This window comes from Scyliorhinus torazame, chromosome 21 (assembly GCF_047496885.1).
Source record: "Scyliorhinus torazame isolate Kashiwa2021f chromosome 21, sScyTor2.1, whole genome shotgun sequence".
Classification (NCBI taxonomy): Eukaryota; Metazoa; Chordata; class Chondrichthyes; order Carcharhiniformes; family Scyliorhinidae; genus Scyliorhinus; species Scyliorhinus torazame.
Genome location: NC_092727.1, coordinates 47,054,831 through 47,068,733, shown reverse-complemented (window position 1 = coordinate 47,068,733; position 13,903 = coordinate 47,054,831). Strand labels below are relative to the sequence as shown.

Below are 13,903 nucleotides of genomic sequence, written 5' to 3'. Positions count from 1 at the left end.
CAGTGGTAGTATTGTTGGTTTGGGAGGGCTAGCCCTCCCCTGGATTTTGTTTTCTGTCGGACCTTATTTGGGATCCTAGCATTCTTTCCCCACCCCCCCCCCCCCCCCCCCCCCCCCCCCCCCCCCCCACTCCTCCCCCTCATGAAAACGCCATGATTAATTTGTCTACTGAGTTAATAAAGGCTTTGGGGATATAGATCGGGATGGATCTTAGTAGGAAGAGGTATCTGGGTAGTCTGTTCATTTTGATCATCTGTACTCTCCCCGCCAGGGAGAGTGGAGTGTGTTCCATCTCTGCAGGTCCTTTTTGACTTCCTCTGTCAGGCTGGTCAGGTTCCATTTGTGGACCCCTGCCCAGTCATGAGTGCCTTGGATCCCCAGGTAGAGTTATTCATTCATAATAACTATAGTGACACGGTCGAGATGTGAAGGCAAATATATATTTTATATATATATACACGTGCAGGTAAGGTGGATTGGCCATGCTAAATTGCCGTTAATGTCCAAAAAGGTTAGGAGGGGTTATTGGGTTACGGGGATAGGGTGGAAGTGAGGGCTTAAGTGGGTTGGTGCAGGCTCGATGGGCCGAATGGCCTCCTTCTGCGCTGTATGTCCTATGTGTTCCAACCCAATGGCCCAGCAGACGGTTGGTCTGCTCCAGCCAACGTTGAACAAAGACAACCCTTCACAGGTCCTAATCTCCACTTATGGGGCTAACGGCCTCAGCATTAACTGTTCTAACACAATGGTTTCAATGTGAGGACCTTGTTTAACAACCTGGGACCAGTATCACCTTACCAAGACTTGGGCTCATTGACATCCTTAAATTATGCAGTCTTTGGACCTTGTGGGCAGTTACTGTTTGACATTCAACAAGAACAGAACTCCAGGCAACAGCCTTTAAATATCTTACTATCTTTTTTCTTAATTTAGAGTACCCAATTATATTTTTCCAGTTAAGGGGCAATTTCGCATGGCCAATCCATGCACATCTTTGAGTTTTGGGGGTGAGACCCATGCAAACACAGGGACAATGTGCAAACTCCACATGGACAGTGACTCAGAATTGAACCTGTGTCCTCGGTGCCATGAGACAGCAGTGCTAGCCACTGCGCAACCATGTCGGCCCCAATATATATCTTATTATGAAATCGACGACAGCAGAAAGAACTCTGGACCTCATCAAAAACTGCAAGAATCATTGGAGCTCATACTCTAAATCCAACTCACTCTATGTGCCTTCTCCCATTGTGGAAGTCTTGTTCCAGAAAGACTCTACAATCAGTCAATCTCCCCGAAGAAGAAACCTTCCATTTATAGAACAGTAGAACATTACAGCGCAGTACAGGCTCTTCGGCCCTCGATGTTGCGCCGACCTGTGAAACCACTAAAGCCCATCTACACTATTCCATTATCATACATATGTTTATCCAATGACCATTTAAATGCCCTTAATGTTGGCGAGTCCACTACTGTTCCAGACAGGGCATTCCATGCCCCTACTACTCTAGGAGTAAAGAACCTACCTCTGACATCTGTCCTATATCTATCTCCCCTCAATTTAAAGCTATGTCCCCTCGTGCTAGCCATCATCATCCGAGGAAAAAGGCTCTCACTGTCCACCGTATCTAATCCTCTGATCTTGTATGCCTCTATTAAGTCACCTCTTAACCTTCCTCTCTCTTACAAAAACAGCCTCAAGTCCCTCAGCCTTTCCTCATAAGATCTTCCCTCCATACCAGGCAACATCCTGGTAAATCTCCTCTGCACCCTTTCCAATACTTCCACATCCTTCCTATAATGCGGCGACCAGAACTGCACGCAATACTCCAAATGCGGCCGCATCAGAGTTTTATACAGCTGCAACATAACCTCATGGCTCCAAAATTCAATCCCTCTACCAATAAAAGCTCACACACCGTACGCCTTCTTAACAAACCTATCAACCTGAGTGGCAACTTTCAGGGATCTATGTACATGGACACCGAGATCTCTCTGCTCATCCACACTACCAAGAATCTTACCATTAGCCCAGTACTCTGTATTCCTGTTACTCCTTCCAAAATGAATCACCTCACACTTTTCTGCGTTAAACTCCATTCGCCACCTCTCAGCCCAGCACTGAAGCTTATCTATGTCCCTCTGTAACTTGTAACATCCTTCCGCACTGTCCCCAACTCCAGCGACTTTAGTGCCATCTGCAAATTTACTCACCCATCCTTCTACGCCCTCCTCCAGGTCATTTATAAAAATGACAAACAGCAGGGGCCCCAAAACAGATCCTTGTAGTACGCCACTAGTAACTGAACTCCAGGTTGAACATTTCCCATCAACCACCACTCTGTCTTCTTACAGCTAGCCAATTTCTGATCCAAACCGCTAAATCACCCTCAATCCCATGCCTCCATATGTTCTGCATTAGCCTACCATAGGGAACCTTATCAAATGCTTTACTGAAATCCTTATACACCACATCAACTGCTTTACTCTCGTCCACCTGTTTGGTCACCTTCTCAAAGAACTCAATACGGTTTGTGAGGCACGACCTACCCTTCACAAAACAGTGTTAACTATCCCTAATCAAATTATTCCTTTCTAGATGATTATAAATCCTATCTCTTATAATCCTTTCCAAGACTTTGCCCACAACAGAAGTAAGGCTCACTGGTCTATAGTTACCGGGGTTGTCTCTACTCCCCTTCTTGAACAAGGGGACAACATTTGCAATCCTCCAGTCTGCTGGCACTATTCCTGTAGACAATGACGACATAAAGATCAAAGCCAAAGGCTCTGCGATCTACTCTCTAGCTTCCCAAAGATTCCTAGGATAAATCCCATCCGGCCCAAGGGACTTACATATTTTCACACTTTCCAGAATTGCTAACACCTCCTCCTTATGAACCCCAATCCCATCTAGTCTACTAGCCTGTATCTCGGTATTCACCTTGACAACATTGTCTTTTTCCTGTGTGAATACTGACAAAAAATATTCATTTAGCGCCTCTCCTATCTCCTCGAACTCCACGCACAACTTCCCACTACTGTCCTTGACTGACCCTACTCTTACCCTAGTCATTCTTTTATTCCTGACATACCTATGGAAAGCTTTAGGGTTTTCCTTGATCCTACCTGCCAAAGACTTCTCATGTCCCTTCCTGGCTCTTCTTAGCTCTCACTTTAGGTCCTTCCTGGCTAACTTGGAACTCTCAAGTGTCGTAACTGAACCTCCACATCTCATCTTTACATAAACCTCCTTCCTCTTGACAAATGATTCAACTACTTTAGTAAACCACGGTTCCCTTGCTCGACCACTTCCTCCCTGCCTGACAGGTACATACTTATCAAGGACACGCAGTAGCTGTGTCTTGAACAAGCTCCACATTTAAATTGTGCTCATCCCCTGCAATTTCCTTCCCCATCCTATGCATCCTAAGTCTTGCCTAATCACATCATAATTGCCTTTCCCCCAGTTATAACTCTTGCCTTGCGGTGTATACCTATCCCTTTCCATCGCTAAAGTAAACGTAATGGAATTATGGTCTCTGTCACCAAAGTGCTCACCTACCTCCAAATCTAACACCTGCCTGGTTCATTACCCAGTACCAAATCCAATGCGGCCTCGCCTCTTGTTGGCCTATCTACAAACTGTGTCAGGAAACCCTCCTGCACACATTGGACAGAAACTGACCCATCTAAAGTACTTGAGCTATAGCGTTTCCAGTCAATATTTGGAAAGTTAAAGTCCCCCATAACAACTACCCTGTTACTTTCGCTCCTATCCAGAATCATTTTTGCAATCCTTTCCTTTACATCTCTGGAACATTTCGGAGGCCTATAGGAAACTCCCAACAGGGTGACCTCTCCTTTCCTGTTTCTAACCTCAGTCCATACTACCTCAGTAGACGAGTCCTCATCAAACATCCTTTCTGCCACCGTAATACTGTCCTTGACTAACAGTGCCACACCTCCCTCTCTTTTACCACCTTCCCTGAGCTTACTGAAACATCTAAACCATGGAACCTGCAACAACCATTCCTGTCCCTGCTCTATCCATGTCTCCGAAATGGCCACAACATCGAAGTCCCAGGTACCCATGCTGCAAGTTCACTCACCTTAATCCGGATGCTCCTGGCGTTGAAATAGACACACTTCAAACCACCTACCTGCCTGCTGGTACACTCCTGCGACCTTACTCATGACCTTACTCCTCTCAACCTCCTGTACACTGGAGCTACAATTCAGGTTCTCATCCCCCTGCTGAATTAGTTTAAACCCTCCCGAAGAGCATTGGCAAATTTCCCCCCAGGATATTGGTACCCCTCTGGTTCAGGTGTAGACCATCCCGTTTGTAGAGGTCCCACCTAGCCCAAAATGAGCTCCAATTATCCAGGTATCTGAAACCCTCCCTCCTGCACCATCCCTGTAGCCACGTGTTCAACTGTTCTCTCTCCCTATTCCTCATCTCGCTAGCACGTGGCACGGGTAACAACCCAACGATAATAACTCTGTTTGTTCCAGCCTAGCTCCCTGAATACCTGCCTCACAACCCCATCCCTTTTCCTACTTATGTCGTTGGTGCCTATGTGGACCACGACTTGGGGCTGCTCCCCCTCCCCCTTAAGGATCCTGAAAACACGATCCGAGACATCACGCACCCTGGCACCTGGGAGACAACATACCAACCGCGAGTCTCTCTCGTTCCCACAGAATCTCCTATCTGTCCCCCTAACTATGGAGTCCCCAATGACTAATGCTCAACTCCTCTCCCCCCTTCCCTTCTGAGCAACAGGGACAGACTCAACAGGGACAGTGCCAGAGACCTGTACCCCATGGCTTATCTATGGTAAGTCCCACCCCCCACCAGTATCCAAAGCGGTATACTTGGTACTAAGGGGAACAACCAGAGGGGATTCCTGTACTGACTGCTTCCTCCCAGCCCCTCTCACCGTCACCCATCTATCTTCACTCTTCAGAGTAACTACATCCCTGAAGCTTCTATCTATGACCACCTCTGCCTCCCGAATGATCCGAAGCTCATCCAGCTCCAGCTCCAGTTCCCTAACACGGTTTTTGACGAGTTGGAGATGGGTGCACTTCCCACAGGTGAAATCAGCAGGGACACAGACAGTGTCCCTCACCTCAAACATTCTGCAGGAGAAACATTGCACGGCCTTCCCTGCCATCCCCTCAAGATAACTTGTGGATAAAACAAGAAAAAGAAAGAAAGAAAGAGCTTACCTGATATTCACTCAACTCCTTAGGTTAGAGGAGGTGGCTCCTCTCCCGCACTTTTAAATCTCCGGCTCCTCTCCCGCTTTAAAATCTCCGGCTCCTCTCCCGCTTTAAAATCTCCGGCTCCTCTCCCACTTTTAAATCTCCGGCTCCTCCCCCGCGCTTTTAACTCTCTGGCTCCTCTCCCGCTTTTAAATCACTGGCTCCTCTCCCACTTTTCAATGTCCAATTTCAATTTAGCTTCTGATACACCTGTAAAACCCTGACTTTTTGTTGAAGTCATAGCCTGAACCCTCTTCATCTTTTCTTTTATTTTGTGTGAAATGGTTCCCCCCCAAAGTGCCTCCCACAAGTGAACCTACAGGAGTTTGTTTGTCATGCTTCTCACATGCGAGTGCCCTGCGTGCTGCTGGCTTAATACCAGTGGGGGCTGGATGAGGCTCTTAAGTGGACATTCACAACCCACCTAAAGGCCTCAATTGGCAGTGGGGCCAAGTCAGAGTGGAGGTGGGATGGTGGTGAGATGCTCTCCCTTCTGCCTGATTAAATGAACCCATCCCCATACTTGGCCACCAAACTCACCACAGGGGAGAGCACAGGATTTTGCCCATTATTCAATTGGATGTGTTGGGGGGAGCGAGGGTATGGACAGTGGTGTGTGTTTAATGTTCAAAGGGCTAGAACAGGATTAGATGTCAGACAGATTTTATTTTGATCATTGGCTGTGGTAATGATGCCAGCTAATGTGGTGCGTGCTGATTTGCTCCATGTCTTCAAAAGACCTCTTCATGGCTGGGGCAGAGATATCTGAAAACAAGATGAAAAGAGAATTCATGTTAATAATAGTCTGTGTGGTATCCTGAAACTACGGAGAGAAATTGCAAAGATTTATTTTCTCCCTAAATTCACCTTTATAGAATCATAGCAAGCTGCAGTCCAGAATCAGACCATGCAACTATATTTTTGTCACAACACCCTAGGGCCGTGAGCAGTCAATTCAAGCCACTTGACCTGGAGTCGCAACATGGTTAAAATTAACTTTTATTTTTAAATACCCAAGGTCTTCGGTTGCCCAATAACTACAGTCACCAGGTTTGTAAATTTAAACACAATTAACTTTACATTATTAACAGTAACTATAACTAATAGGAAACAAATTGGTTAACTATTATCTAATGTCAACCCCCCCTTATCTTACCCCATCCTTTATACACACATCCACAGACAAACCGATTTCGGCGGGAGAACAGCTGGTGAGTCAGTTTCAGCGGGAGCAGTGCGGAAGTGGTTGCTGGGAGGTAAGTCTGTCTTTAAAAGCACTTGTCTTTGCAGGGGCAGGCCAGTCGATTTTGGCGGGAGAATCAGCTGGTGAGTCAGTTTCAGCGGGAGCAGTGCGGAAGTGGTTGCTGGGAGGTAAGTCTGTCCTTTAAAAGCACTTGTCTTTGCAGGGACAGGCCAGTCGATTTCGGCGTGAGAACAGCTGGTGAGTCAGTTTCAGCGGGAGCAGTGCGGAAGTGGTTGCTGGGAGGTAAGTCTGTCCTTTAAAAGCACTTGTCTTTGCAGGGGCAGGCCAGTCGATTTCGGCGGGAGAATCAGCTGGTGAGTCAGTTTCAGCGGGAGCAGTGCGGAAGTGGTTGCTGGGAGGTAAGTCTGTCCTTTAAAAGCACTTGTCTTTGCAGGGGCAGGCCAGTCGATTTTGGCGGGAGTGGAGCTAGCTGGTTAGTCAATTTCAGCAGGAGCTGAGAAAATTTTTATTTTTTTTAAATTAGTGTTTTAGGCGGGAACAGGAAGTCGACCCGCGGACGTCTGGGAAGACCCTCACCAATAAATTCTGGTGGAGAGGAAACCCGAGACACTACACGTGTAGTGTCTCCCACCCGCCCTCCTCCTCTAACCTAATAATAAAACCCATTGGTCTGAGGTAAGTACCATATTTTATTATATTATTATTATTTTTTATAAAAAATTTAATTTAGTTGTTAGCCAGATCTTGGTAGAAAGTTAGAGGAATGGCAGGGAAGGGAGTGCAATGTTCCTCCTGCAGGATGTTTGAGGTGAGGGATGCAGTTAGTGTCCCTGCTGATTTTACCTGCAGGAAGTGCTGCCATCTCCAGCTCCTCCAAGACCGAGTTAGGGAACTGGAGCTGGAGTTGGAAGAACTTCGGATCATTCGGGAGGCAGAAGGGGTCATAGATAGCAGCTTCAGGGAATTAGTTACACCAAAGATTGGAGATAGGTGGGTAACTGTAAGAGGGACTGGGAAAAAGCAGTCAGTGCAGGGATCCCCTGCGGTCGTTCCCCTGAGAAACAAGTATACCGCTTTGGATACTTGTGGGGGGGACGACTTACCAGGGGTAAGCCATGGGGTATGGGCCTCTGGCACAGAGTCTGTCCCTGTTGCTCAGAAGGGAAGGGGGGAGAGGAGCAGAGCATTAGTAATTGGGGACTCTATAGTCAGGGGCACAGATAGGAGATTTTGTGGGAGCGTGAGAGACTCACGTTTGGTATGTTGCCTCCCAGGTGCAAGGGTACGTGATGTCTCGGATCGTGTTTTCCGGGTCCTTAGGGGGGAGGGGGAGCAGCCCCAAGTCGTGGTCCACATTGGCACTAACGACATAGGTAGGAAAGGGGACAAGGATGTCAGGCAGGCTTTCAGGGAGCTAGGATGGAAGCTCAGAACTAGAACAAACAGAGTTGTTATCTCTGGGTTGTTGCCCGTGCCACGTGATAGTGAGATGAGGAATAGGGAGAGAGAGCATTTAAACACGTGGCTACAGGGATGGTGCAGGCGGGAGGGATTCAGATTTCTGGATAACTGGGGCTCTTTCTGGGGAAGGTGGGACCTCTACAGACAGGATGGTCTACATCTGAACCTGAGGGGCACAAATATCCTGGGGGGGAGATTTGTTAGTGCTCTTTGGGGGGGTTTAAACTAATGCAGCAGGGGCATGGGAACCTGGATTGTAGTTTTAGGGTAAGGGAGAATGAGAGGAGAGAGGTCAGGAGCACAGATTTGCCGTCGCAGGAGGGGGCCAGTGTTCAGGTAGGTGGTTTGAAGTGTGTCTACTTCAATGCCAGGAGTATACGAAACAAGGTAGGGGAACTGGCAGCATGGGTTGGTACCTGGGACTTCGGTTGTGGCCATTTCGGAGACATGGATAGAGCAGGGACAGGAATGGATGTTGCAGGTTCCGGGGTTTAGGTGTTTTAGTAAACTCAGAGTAGGAGGCAAAAGAGAGGGAGGTGTGGCGCTGCTAGTTAAGAGCAGTATTACGGTGGCGAAGAGGATGCTAGATGGGGACTCTTCTTCCGAGGTAGTATGGGCTGAAGTTAGAAATAGGAAAGGAGAGGTCGCCCTGTTGGGAGTTTTTTATAGGCCTCCAAATAGTTCTAGGGATGTAGAGGAAAGGATGGCGAAGATGATTCTGGATAAGAGCGAAAGTAACAGGGTAGTTATTATGGGAGACTTTAACTTTCCAAATATTGACTGGAAAAGATATAGTTCGAGTACAATAGATGGGTCGTTTTTTGTACAGTGTGTGCAGGAGGGTTTCCTGAAACAATATGTTGACAGGCCAACAAGAGGCGAGGCCACGTTGGATTTGGTTTTTGGTAATGAACCAGGCCAGGTGTTGGATTTGGAGGTAGGAGAGCACTTTGGGGACAGTGACCACATTCGGTGACGTTTACGTTAATGATGGAAAGGGATAAGTATACACCGCAGGGCAAGAGTTATAGCTGGGGGAAGGGCAATTATGATGCCATTAGACGTGACTTGGGGGGGATAAGGTGGAGAAGTAGGCTGCAAGTGTTGGGCACACTGGATAAGTGGGGCTTGTTCAAGGATCAGCTACTGCGTGTTCTTGATAAATATGTACCGGTCAGACAGGGAGGAAGGCGTCGAGCGAGGGAACCGTGGTTTACCAAGGAAGTGGAATCTCTTGTTAAGAGGAAGAAGGAGGCCTATGTGAAGATGAGGTGTGAAGTTTCGGTTGGGGCGATGGATAGTTACAAGGTAGCGAGGAAGGATCTAAAGAGAGAGCTAAGACGAGCAAGGAGGGGACATGAGAAGTATTTGGCAGGAAGGATCAAGGAAAACCCAAAAGCTTTCTATAGGTATGTCAGGAATAAGCGAATGACTAGAGAAAGAGTAGGACCAGTCAAGGACAGGGATGGGAAATTGTGTGTGGAGTCTGAAGAGATAGGCGAGATACTAAATGAATATTTTTCGTCAGTATTCACTCAGGAAAAAGATAATGTTGTGGAGGAGAATGCTGAGCCCCAGGCTAATAGAATAGATGGCATTGAGGTACGTAGGGAAGAGGTGTTGGCAATTCTGGACAGGCTGAAAATAGATAAGTCCCCGGGACCTGATGGGATTTATCCTAGGATTCTCTGGGAGGCCAGGGAAGAGATTGCTGGACCTTTGGCTTTGATTTTTATGTCATCGTTGGCTACAGGAATAGTGCCAGAGGACTGGAGGACAGCAAATGTGGTCCCTTTGTTCAAAAAGGGGAGCAGAGACAACCCCGGCAACTATAGACCGGTGAGCCTCACGTCTGTAGTGGGTAAAGTCTTGGAGGGGATTATAAGAGACAAGATTTATAATTATCTAGATAGGAATAATATGATCGGGGATAGTCAGCATGGCTTTGTGAAGGGTAGGTCATGCCTCACAAACCTTATTGAGTTCTTTGAGAAGGTGACTGAACAGGTAGACGAGGGTAGAGCAGTTGATGTGGTGTATATGGATTTCCGCAAAGCGTTTGATAAGGTTCCCCACGGTAGGTTATTGCAAAAAATACGGAGGCTGGGGATTGAGGGTGATTTAGAGATGTGGATCAGAAATTGGCTAGCTGAAAGAAGACAGAGGGTGGTGGTTGATGGGAAATGTTCAGAATGGAGTACAGTCACAAGTGGAGTACCACAAGGATCTGTTCTGGGGCCGTTGCTGTTTGTCATTTTTATCAATGACCTAGAGGAAGGCGCAGAAGGGTGGGTGAGTAAATTTGCAGACGATACTAAAGTCGGTGGTGTTGTCGATAGTGTGGAAGGATGTAGCAGGTTAGAGGGATATAGATAAGCTGCAAAGCTGGGCTGAGAGGTGGCAAATGGAGTTTAATGTAGAGAAGTGAGAGGTGATTCACTTTGGAAGGAATAACAGGAATGCGGAATATTTGGCTAATGGTAAAGTTCTTGAAAGTGTGGATGAGCAGAGGGATCTAGGTGTCCATGTACATAGATCCCTGAAAGTTGCCACCCAGGTTGATAGGGTTGTGAAGAAGGCCTATGGAGTGTTGGCCTTTATTGGTAGAGGGATTGAGTTCCGGAGTCGGGAGGTCATGTTGCAGCTGTACAGAACTCTGGTACGGCCGCATTTGGAGTATTGCATACAATTCTGGTCACCGCATTATAGGAAGGACGTGGAGGCTTTGGAGCGGGTGCAGAGGAGATTTACCAGGGTGTTGCCTGGTATGGAGGGAAAATCTTATGAGGAAAGGCTGATGGACTTGAGGTTGTTTTCGTTGGAGAGAAGAAGGTTAAGAGGAGACTTAATAGAGGCATACAAAATGATCAGGGGGTTGGATAGAGTGGACAGTGAGAGCCTTCTCCCGCGGATGGATATGGCTGGCACGAGGGGACGTAACTTTAAACTGAGGGGTAATAGATATAGGTCAGAGGTAGGTTCTTTACGCAAAGAGTAGTGAGGCCATGGAATGCCCTACCTGCTACAGTAGTGAACTCGCCAACATTGAGGGCATTTAAAAGTTTATTGGATAAACATATGGATGATAATGGCATAGTGTAGGTTAGATGGCTTTCGTTTCGGTGCAACATCGTGGGCCGAATGGCCTGTACTGCGCTGTATTGTTCTATGTTCTATGTAAACCAACACTGAGGGGAAAGAGGGGTGTAAAATAATAATGAAAGTAAAAGGATAAAGTCTCTGCTTCAGACTAATGCTGCCAGTTAGTTTTTTCTTCACTCGAGGCTTTCAGGTGGATGTTATTTTTTATTTCAGCTTGTAATAGTTTTCACTATAGACTCTCAGTATTTGAGAAAGAGAGAGACAGCTTCTTCTTTGGGGGTCTAGAAGCTTCTGCCTTCAGACTGTAAGCAGCAGAGCCAAGAGAGAAAGCTGCTTCAATCTTGAGGGTCCAGTGGCTTCTGGGTTCTCTCTGAAAAACCCCACTTGCCAGGAACTAATCGCTGTCAGTTTCCAGGCAGAATACTGTCACTGGCCATCCATTGGCCACCAGCCAACCAATCGAAACAAGCACCTCCAATCTTTTGGGTGCCATAAAGCCTGGGTTATTCTGCCTAAAATACAAAACTTTATAACACGGTGTACTATTTTGACACTTTAAGTTCTTACCTTTAAGTCGAGCAGAGGAAGTCATGTCTCCATTAATGATCCATGGACCAAAAATGATAAAAATTAAATAAAATAAATAAACTATCGGAATAAACAGGAAAGGCCGTTACACTTTAACCATGTTTGTAACATGAAAATTTCCATTTGGGTCCTTGTAGGTCCTACCTTTCTCCCTAGCTAACTATTTGCAGTTCATATATTTGGAAAATGTTTTAGGATTCAAATTAATCCAGTTTGCTAATCTTTAAAAGTCTGGCATGGTGCTCAGTTGGTCACACTCTTACCTCTGAATCGAAAGCTGGTGGGTTTAAGGCTTCTGCAAATATTGATTTTTGTCTCCTCCAAACCCAAATGGGGGGAATTATTGGCGGGATTGGCTTGTTGTGCACTCTGTCCAAATTCCCACTCCACTTGTGGTATTAGGATGTCTGGACTGTAAGGGCTAATGTGAGGTTGGGGAAGGGAGTCACTTGGGATTAGTAAAAGTAGTGCTGAGCCTGGTAGAAGTTGGCATGAAGATAGCAGCTACTGAGGACCATATTCTGCACATATAATATGTACTTTAAGAAACAGTTATTGTTCACTCATACAAGTCTCTGGACCTCATAAAACAAACAGCAATACAACAAATTGGCTTCGAAGGAAAGGAAGTGTAATAATCCACAGGAGGCAGGGGTTCCATCACCACACCAGTATTTATTTGCGATAACTTGTATACAAGAGCAGTGCTGCTAGCATTCCAGGCAACTTAAGACTGCCTCACAAAGCCTACACAGGTGCTTATATGGGCCCGCTCAATGAGCTATCACTGAGGGAGCTCATACTCCAATTGGCCAACCAATAATGCCAATTGGAGGTCATTACACCCCTCCCCCCAAGGTCCGAGGAATTCCTGCCAGCTGGCATTCCTCTGAGCTTATTCCTGCTCCTCCTGTCCGGGTCTGTCACCTCTGTGTCGTCCGCCGGGTCGTTCTCCGACTTGGGTGGGGTGTACCTTATAGGTGCCCGTCTTTTCCTTGACAACCCCCTTGGAAGTTGTACTTCCTCCTCCTCGCGGAGAGGTGTCGCGGCGGCCTCGTCGAACGTGTCCATCTCCGACTCTTGACGACTGGAGGACGAGGTCTGGAGAAATTGCTCGGGGCTGGGGTGTGGGTATGTTTCCCGTCTGAGCTAACCTAGCTTGAGGCGGTCCTGCTTCAACTGCCTCCAGGTGTGGTTCCGCTGCCCTTATTTGGTCTAGGTGTTTCTTCAGCACCTTCCCTCCTATCGAAACTTTATATGATATGGGCCCTGTTTGGGACTCTACCATGCCTTTGACCTACGTTGGTCCATTCCCATAATTATTGACCCAAACCGGTGCCCCTACCTGGAAATGTCTCTGCTGCCAACTATTATCATGCCCCCTGCGTTGGACCTCCTGTTGTTTCTCCACTTTCCCCGTTAAATTTGGGAAAAGGAGACTCAGCCTCGTTCGCAGCCGCCTTCCCATTAAGAGTTCAGCTGGCGGTATGCCCGTTGTAGAATGCGGTGTGATCCTGTAATCAAACAGCCAGCGGGAGAGCTTTGTGTCCATCGATGCTGCCGGCTGCTTCTTGAGTCCCGCTTTTAGTGTCTGGACCGCTCTCTCTGCCAGGCCGTTGGACGCTGGATGGTAAGGGGCCGTTTTGATGTGGTGGACTCCGTTTCCCTTTAGGAATTTTCCAAATTCCCCATTTGTGAATACCGTTCCGTTGACCGACACCAATACCTCCGGACGTCCATGTGTTGCAAACGAGGCCCTGAGCTTTTCAATAGTCGATGCTGTGCTTGCCGCGTTTACCCGGTGGACGTCCAACCATTTGGAGTGGGCGTCCACTATCACCAAAAACATTGAGCCCATGAAAGGGCCGGCGTGGTCAATATGCAGGCAGGTCCACGGTCTGCCTGGCCATTCCCACGGGTGCAATGGCGCAGCTGGTGGCACTCTTTGCCCCTGTTGGCACTCCTGGCACCGACATACCAAGGCTGTGTCCAATCCTGGCCACCAAACGTAGCTTCGAGCTAGCATCTTCATTTTAGACACCCCTGGGTGTCCGTGATGTAACTCGGTTAAGATTGCCCGACGGCCCTGAGCTGGAACTATTACCCGGGCTCCCCATAATAGGATACAGTCTTCTACGGTTATTTGGTCCCTTCTGCTCCAGTATGGGTGCATCTGGGGCTCCACTGGTATCTCCAGTTCCCCTGTTAGCAGTAAATGCTTCATCTTGGCTAAAACTGGGTCTTTTTGCGTCCACAACCGAATATGTTGTGCGT

The 13,903-nt window shown here is 47.4% G+C and overlaps 1 long non-coding RNA gene across 2 annotated transcripts in view; it reads left to right on the top strand.

Annotated features, from left to right (window-relative positions):
• LOC140398278 (uncharacterized) overlaps positions 1-13,903 on the top strand; it is a 74,932-nt gene that overhangs the window by 49,065 nt on the left and 11,964 nt on the right. Inside the window, exon 3 of one of the 2 annotated variants that reach the window (XR_011937449.1) lies at positions 6,457-6,517. The exons of the other annotated variant lie outside the window; for it this stretch is intronic. This is a non-coding gene — a long non-coding RNA (uncharacterized lncRNA). Of the gene's footprint in view, positions 1-6,456; positions 6,518-13,903 lie in introns of those variants that run through there. 2 annotated transcript variants of the gene reach the window in all.